The sequence below is a fragment of the Gopherus evgoodei genome, chromosome 10 (genome assembly GCF_007399415.2).
Source record: "Gopherus evgoodei ecotype Sinaloan lineage chromosome 10, rGopEvg1_v1.p, whole genome shotgun sequence".
Classification (NCBI taxonomy): Eukaryota; Metazoa; Chordata; order Testudines; family Testudinidae; genus Gopherus; species Gopherus evgoodei.
In genome coordinates this window covers 56,350,508-56,359,607 of record NC_044331.1, presented here as the reverse complement: position 1 = coordinate 56,359,607, position 9,100 = coordinate 56,350,508, and positions in this window count along the sequence as shown.

Below are 9,100 nucleotides of genomic sequence, written 5' to 3'. Positions count from 1 at the left end.
AGCATGGGTCAATTAAACCACCCTAACAGTGAGAGGGAAACTGAGACATCAAAAAATAAGCTTCTCCCACCTAGTATTGAAAGGAACAGTATGCAACTTCTGACAGAGGCTAGTGAACACACAAGGGTTTGGGGATGCAGACACATCGCATTGCATGTCGAAAAGACTACTACTGCAGGAAGCATTCAGTCTGGATGGTGTCTGGCTTCTGCAGAATGCACAGGGAGGCCAAGAGAAAAAGTTCCTCATATCCTTCCTCTTCCTTTGCAGCATGAAATGGTTATTATGATTATTTACTATTTGTTACCATATCTCCTAGGGAGCCGGGACCTTAGTTATAGACCAAGACCATTGTGCTAGGCATTGTACAATTGCAGCCAGCATTTTGTCTGTCATATGTGCTAATGATATGCACATCTAAAATTCTACTAAGGTCGCATATTAAAGCCAAAAGACTTATTTTAAAATAACACGTGTCACATTTATTCCCTGTATATTATAGGACTAAATGATCCAGAAAATGTAGAAAACTAGCATTGTGGAGGAATGCAGCTAGAAAAAAAAATTCACAAGATCTGGCCTTGATCTTTATTAAAATAAGAACTATACTAATAGTTCTGATATAGCTGACTATAAATACACTGGAGCTACTTAACTGGGAATCAAGTATCAGAGGGTAGCCGTGTTAGTCTGGATCTGTAAAAGCAGCAAAGAATCCTGTGGCACCTTATAGACTAACAGACGTTTTGGAGCATGAGCTTTCGTGGGTGAATACCCACTTCCTCAGATGCATGTAATGGAAATATCCAGGGGCAGGTATATATATGTGTGCTAGCAACCAAGCTAGAGATAACGAGGTCAGTTCAATCAGGGAGGATGAGGCCCTGTTCTAGCAGTTGAGGTGTGAAAACCAAGAGAGGAGAAACTGGTTCTGTAATTGGCAAGCCATTCACAGTCTTTGTTCAATCCTGAGCTGATGGTGTCAAATTTGCAGATGAACTGAAGCTCAGCAGTTTCTCTTTGAAGTCTGGTCCTGAAGTTTTTTTGCTGCAGGATGGCCACCTTAAGGTCTGCTATAGTGTGGCCAGGGAGGTTGAAGTGCTCTCCTACAGGTTTTTGTATATTGCCATTCCTAATGTCTGATTTGTGTCCATTGATCCTTTTCCGTAGAGACTGTCCAGTTTGGCCGATGTACATAGCAGAGGGGCATTGCTGGCATATGATGGCGTATATTACATTGGTGGATGTGCAGGTGAATGAACCAGTGATGGTGTGGCTGATCTGGTTAGGTCCTGTGATGGTGTCGCTGGTGTAGATATGTGGGCAGAGTTGGCATCGAGGTTTGTTGCATGGATTGGTTCCTGAGCTAGAGTTATTATGGTATAGTGTGCAGTTACTGGTGAGAATATGTTTCAGGTTGGCAGGTTGTCTGTGGGCAAGGATTGGCCTGCCACCCAAGGCCTGCGAAAGTGTGGGATCATTGTCCAGGATGGGTTGTAGATCCTTGATGATGCGTTGGAGGGGTTTTAGCTGGGGGCTGTATGTGATGGCCAGTGGAGTCCTGTTGGCTTCTCTCTTGGGTTTGTCTTGCAGTAGGAGGCTTCTGGGTACACGTCTGGCTCTGTTGATCTGTTTCCTTATTTCCTCATGCGGGTATTGTAGTTTTGAGAATGCTTGGTGGAGATTTTGTAGGTGTTGGTCTCTGTCTGAGGGGTTAGAGCAGATGCGGTTGTACCTCAGTGCTTGGCTGTAGACAATGGATCGTGTGATGTGCCCGGGATGGAAGCTGGAGGCATGAAGGTAGGCATAGCGGTCGGTGGGTTTTCGATATAAAGTGGTGTTAATGTGACCATCACTTATTTGCACCGTGGTGTCAAGAAAGTGGACCTCCCGTGTAGATTGGTCCAGGCTGAGGTTGATGGTGGGGTGGAAGCTGTTGAAATCATGGTGGAATTTTTCCAGAGTCTCCTTCCCATGGGTCCAGATGATGAAGATGTCATCAATGTAGCGTAGATAGAGAAGACAAAAACCTGTAGGAGAGCACTTCAACCTCCCTGGCCACACTATAGCAGACCTTAAGGTGGCCATCCTGCAGCAAAAAAACTTCAGGACCAGACTTCAAAGAGAAACTGCTGAGCTCCAGTTCATCTGCAAATTTGACACCATCAGCTCAGGATTGAACAAAGACTGTGAATGGCTTGCCAATTACAGAACCAGTTTCTCCTCTCTTGGTTTTCACACCTCAACTGCTAGAACAGGGCCTCATCCTCCCTGATTGAACTGACCTCGTTATCTCTAGCTTGGTTGCTAGCACACATATATATACCTGCCCCTGGATATTTCCATTACATGCATCTGAGGAAGTGGGTATTCACCCACGAAAGCTCATGCTCCAAAACGTCTGTTAGTCTATAAGGTGCCACAGGATTCTTTGCTGCTTTAACTGGGAATAGCCACAGAAAATGACATCTTATATATTAACTGTGAAATATATTAACTGTGTGAGTTATCTAATATTTTAGTAATAATTACATTATTGTTTTTACTGATCTAAACAGGCCTATGTTAAATACAGTAACAAATAATCTTAAAAATCAAAAGTGTGAAGTTTGATCAGAAAGATGGGAATTTCTGGCTTTTTTAAAAAAGGTTATGGAATTGTGTGTACCTTGTTTATATAATTAAGGAGATAGAAGGGCTCAAGGTTTGCTTATTTATTGCTTTAAGAGGTCTAGTTCAATGCCATAATTTCAAAATAGACTGGCTGAGTCAGCGCCCCATCTCTGGGTGTGTCCACACTGCAATCAGAGGTATGGTTGCAGGTCAGGTAGTCATACCTGTGTAGCTTTAATCTAGATTAGTATAGCTCAAAATAGCAGTGACGACACAGTGGCACAGGCTTTACAAGCCCACCCAGAACCCTGCGTATATTCTCACGTTGCCAGTCCATGCTGCGTTCAATGCCACTGTGCTTTCACCGATACTTTTAGCCATGCTATCTAGATTTAAGCTGGCAGGGTATGATAACCCGTGCTGCAATCACACCTCTGACTGCAGTGCAGACACATTAAACTTTATAATCTTTTTAAGATTAAATGTATCCAGTATTCGAGCTGGACGAAGAGCCATTTTTCCCCCTACACAAAACTTCAAATGAAAAATTTTTGTTCAACTTTTTTTTCCAAGATGTTTTGATATTATAGGAAATTTTGGAATTAAAATGCTTGCTTAATTTTCATTTGAATCAAAAAATTCCAGACTTTTAGTTATATTTCAGTTTTTGAAACCTGAAACAAAACCAAAAAGGCAATTGGAAACACAACAAAATGAAAATTACCTGCCACATATTTAGCTGAACACTCCTCTTAGCCAGACCCCCCAATCAGATGCCTAGTCTTAATAACCCCCAACAGACAATACATCAGGGGTCGGCAACCTTTCAGAAGTGGTGTCCCCATGCCTCAGAGCCCTGAGCCCCCTAATCCCCTTGCCCTGAGCCCCTTCCCGCACACTGCACCCCCTCCCACACCCCACACTCCCTCCCGCACCCCAACCCCCTGCCTCAGGCCTACATTCATGGCCCTGCATGCAATTTCCCCACCCAGATGGGGCCCTCAGGCAAAAAAGTTTGCCCACCACGATATACACCTTAAAACACTTACAACCTTCAAACAAGTACAGTCCACCAGAGAAGATCACATCATGGAATGGGGCATCCAAAAACCACAAGAGAACCTGCTTCAAGACAGAAATAAACCCCCCGCTGATCCCTAGTTGTCACCTACCATTCCACAATTGAACCCATATGGAGTATCATTAAACAATTACAACCCATCCTTGATGGGAACCCCATCTTGAAAGAAATCTTTCCTGAACCCCCCTCTTCTGGCCTTCAAGCAACCCCCCAGCCTCTCCAAGCTCATCATCAGAAGCAAGCTCCCCCAGACCAGGACACACCAACTCAAAATGGCAACAGACCCTGCCAGAACAACAGATGCAAAATCTGTAGACATATTTCCACTGCTATCATGAGCAGCACTCCCAAACACACCCTTCAAGATACATGAGTTCTACACGTTTGTCACGACGTGGTGTACCTCATCCAGTGCACTAAATGCCCCAATAACAACTATGTGGGTGAAACTAGGTAATTGCTATGTTTGCAAACGAACTCCCACAAAAAATGATAAAAGACAAAAACACTATATCACCTGTGGGAGAACACTTTTTGCAAAATGATCACTTTTTATCTGACCTCTCAGTCCTCATTCTCAAAGAAAACTTTCAAAAGATGAGCCTCAGAATTTAAATTCACAATCATGCTAGACACTAAAAATCGTAGACTGAATAGACGCACTGAATTTATGGCTTATTACAACAATCTACAACCCACTAACAACCCCCCCCATCCCAAGTTGTCTTTTTTTTTCCCCTGCTTTCCTCTGCCCCCCACCCCCATGACCAGAGGTGTGTAAACAGGCCACTTCACATTGAATGGGCCCTTGAAATATGGGTTAACTATTTATGCTAAACAATCTGTTCCACCTTATAGTTAGCGGTGACACTTGAGTACATTTCACAGACCTGAAGAAGACCTCTGTGTATGCTGGAAAGCTTCTCTCTCTCTCTCCCACCAACAGAAGTTGGTCCAATAAAAGATATTACCTCACTCACCTTGTCTCTCTAATAACGTACCCACATCTGTCAGCACAACAACAAAGGTATATCTTTACCTTCACAGAGAGCCTAACATTGCAATCAGCCTTGAAAACGTCCATCTTGTTCCTTCTTTTTACCAACTGAACAACAAGTTAAAATGCCTCTCCCTTCCTTTCTTGCCTTTAGCAGCAAAAAGGTAATATCTATTGTCGACTAGCATGTGCTCACCCATATATTATCCGTACAGTTGCTTACTATAAAATATCCCAGGAATATTTGAAATACACCTGTATTTGACAGGGAGAGGCATTTCAAGTCATGAGTTTCCAGGCTCCAAGGAATATTAGAACTGAATGATCTACAACAATATGATGCTTTGTGTGATAATACAAATATTGTAAATATATATATACTGAGTGTAAAGTCTTAGCCTTTTAGAGTTAAATTGTGTATCACACTATATTAACAGCCCAAAGTCTTCAAAATATTGTGGAATAGAAAGTAGAAGAAAAAACTGCTATTTATAGCCACTGTGTGTATTTACTATTAATAAATGTTAATAGGACTCGATGTGGTTTGAAGTTTGTTTGAAATTGTCTAGGTCAGGGGTCGGCAACCTTTCAGAAGTGGTGTGCCGAGTCTTCATTTATTCACTCTAATTTAAGGTTTCACATGCGGTAATACATTTTAACGTTTTTAGAAGGTCTCTTTCTATGTCTATAATATATAACTAAACTATTATTGTATGTAAAATAAAGAAGGTTTTAAAATGTTTAAGAAGCTTCATTTAAAATTAAATTAAAATGCAGAGCCCCCCGGACCGGTAGCCAGGACCCAGGCAGTGTGAGTGCCACTGAAAATCAGCTCATGTGCTGCCTTTGGCACACGTGCCATAGGTTGCCTACCCCTGGTCCAGGTCATGCACTCCCTTAAGGGTTAAAGGAATTCTGAAGGGAAGTTTAAAAAAAATAACCCAACAACTACTGAAGTTAATGGGTGCCTTTGGAAGTGGATTGGACCTTAAACGTGGAGTTGCCACATCAGAATTGCCTTCAGGGGTAGAATTGGATCCAAGAAAAGGGCATAAATAATTATAAGCATGGAATTGCTACAAATCTTGTGGCATTCAGTAGTACAGTGAATAAATAATTCACTCTGAATAAATTTAATCAGTGAATTTTGCCCTTTAAAAAAAATTCCATTTGGAAGTTATCCACAAGCTGATTGCAAAAGTTCTCAAATTAAAATTATTTGTGAATTTCTTCATTGGATGATTCTTAGTCTGCAGCTCCTTGAAACTGCTAAGATTACAATTAATTGCATCGTTTGCAATTCCCCCTCTAGCCATATGCAAATGGCCTATGTAACTTATCAATTAGCATGTATAACTTACTCAATAAAGCAACCCAGCATGAATTCTGAATTGTATACTCAGCTGTAACATCCACACTTTGCCCTGTGGCCAATAGTTACACAAAACATCCTATCAGGGAACAGAAAAAAAAATCATATTATCTTTTCAACTAATCTGTACAGTGCAAACTGTGACTGCTACAATCAAACATACATGTCACAGAGCGCTGATAGGGGAGCAGCAGGGCTGCAGTACCAGGGTCCCCTGGTTTCCTTGGCTGCTTCTGAAAATCTCAGCCTTCAAGTACAAACTAAAAGTGAAGAGCTGGCAGGACGGTGGAATTTATGTGGTCATTTATGAATGGCACTTAAACATACTGCACCAGGATTCTCAGCCTAGGGAAGTCAACAACTTAAATAGAGCTACATCAGTTTACTGGCTGTGAACATGTGTTCATTGCTACCTAATGAATCAAGCACTGTACACAGGACAATACTTGTGCTGCTGCTGGATGTACCTGTATGTCATCCTGCAAATTTAGAACACATCAGCGGCCTAAGGTAAGATGAAACAGGTTGGATGCTATGGGATTTTTAACATGCTCCAAATTTTGTGACTGTGCCATCACCCCAGCAATCCACATGCAGACTTGAGGCCCCATATATCTCGTGGATGCAGGTAACCATAATCTGTTCTTGCTGAAACATCAGCAGAACAAAGCAGCACAGATACTGCAGGGAAGTGGTTCCCTTTCCTAAAAGAATTTACAATCTAGAGCTGGAATGTGGATTGGACCCATTTCACTTCCCCAAAAAATGTTATGGAGCCTATATTGAAACTCTCTGGAATACTGTTCTCATGCCCCTACTTCACGGAGAAATCCACTACCTACAGTATCCTTCTCCTAAATGAATTCATCTACCACAAGTGGAAATACAGCCCCCACAGGCAGTAACACCAGTGTGAGTGTCTGCCTTGAATTCAAGCTAGTAGCACCATGAAACCATGTGTTCTTTCAGAAGTTTCCCACCTGTATTTCAAACATTCTTTATTTTTAATCTGTAACAAATAAAAGCGTTAAGCCTGTTATTTACAAGTCTGATGTTTGAATTTAAAAAAAAAAATCTGACTGTATTCAAAGAAGTCCATCACATTTATGAAAGCTGAAAATGGGCTGCAATTTAGAAAATAGTATTAAAACAACAGCATTTGTAGTCAGGAATGCTTCGAACTGGAGGGCTCTGGTGGTTGTTAACATTCTACTGTGATGTGCGAGCCTTGGCAAAATATAAAGAATTTTTAAAGACTGATTATACATTCTTTTTTATTGGTGCCATGTTTGCAATATTTGTTTGTCCCCAGCTGGTGCCACAGTCGTTGATATAAAAAGATGTATGAATAATTTATACAAGTAGTCAAAGAACATTGCTCTGATGATGTAGTATCCAAGAAGGCCTTGGATAATGGATTACAGTCAGAGATATTAAAGGGAAGCATTTTGGTTTGTGTTTTTATCATTTCTTTTTTAAGTCTGGGCACTTCCGTAGGCTTAAAATGTGAAGAGAAAATTTTCTCTCTCCTATTCAGTTGGGAAGCATCCTTAAAAGTCTTCAAATTGTCTGGGACCCCATAGAACAATGGGCTTTCTGATAGAGAAAGATCAGTGATTTGTATGTAAGTCAGTATCATCTGTGGTTTAGCAATGATAATTTATAGTGGAGCAGATTGGAGCTGGTTCTTTTTTCATCTACCTTACCAGTTTAATTTTAAAAGGGAGATTCAAACAAAGTATCATGATGGGCTCAGTTCTGCATCCTGATGCTAGTAATTCCATTGAACCAAATTCTGATCTCTCTCATTCAAACCGGCGACCATGAGAACTGTAAAAGCATCAGAGAGTCCTGTGGCACCTTATAGACTAACAGATGTATTGGAGCACAAGCTTTCGTGGGTGAATACCCACTTCGTCGGATGCATGAGAACTGTGTTTGGCTTTTGGCTCACTGACAGTAATGGAAATGCTGCTCAACATAAGGGCTGCAGAATCTGACTGTATCTAAGTCTACCCTATGCTGTGGTAAAGAGGGTCATAAGTTCTATAGCACTGCAGACTTGCTTCCATGTCACACAATCAAGTGCCCACAAGAATGAAATACAGCCACATGCCCACATGTGCAAATACAGGTACAGCCTACTAGTATATTCACCACTTCATAATCTAGAGTACCAGAAAGGTAGTCCTAGTAATATGATTTATCAACAGGAACTGCATTTTAAGAACCTATCATTCAGCTCAGACACATCTGGAAGATGCATTTTAAAAAATACCTAATATATAGCAGCATGACAGCTTTGGTTACACAGTCATTTTAAGTAGGTGGCACTCATGAATCACTAATATTGCCCAGAGATGCTACCTGCATACCATTCCCCAAATGCATTCCTGCAGCACATATACCTGAGGCTATGATATTCCTCTATCAGAACATACTGTTGGCCTGATTTGAAAAGCAAGTGAGTGTGTCCAAGCCCTGAATTCAAGAGGAGCTGTGAGCCCTCATTACTTCTGTAATCTGGCCCATGTGGGTCTGTTACACTCTGAAGTAGAAGCTATAGGTTGCTGCAGGAAGCACATTGCAATATGTAGGTAGGGCCTTCTTCTCCCTCTGCTACTTCAGTTTTACATTAGTATAACACCACTAAAATCAGTAGAAATCAATGAATGAAAGCAATGGTGTTTCACCACTGTGGTGTATCAAACCTATAGTGTTTTGGCCATTAATTTACAATTATTCCATTTCATGCAAGAATAATGGATATGTGTTCATGCAATTCAGTCTTCCAAACACTACAGTTGTCTGCTTTAAATACATTATCTTGAGATACAGTGCAAAATATTAAAAAACAAAGCATTCCTCCCATACACACACTTCATTGTTTGTTTTAAGATTTATTATGAGTTTCTGATTTGAATGTAGTTTTCAAAATAGTAAGTGTTATTTCTTCCTAGAGCTGTAAGTCTAAGACCAGAACCTCAAATGGTGGAAGCTGGCATAGCTCCACTGACTACTTCTAATATTTCCCACC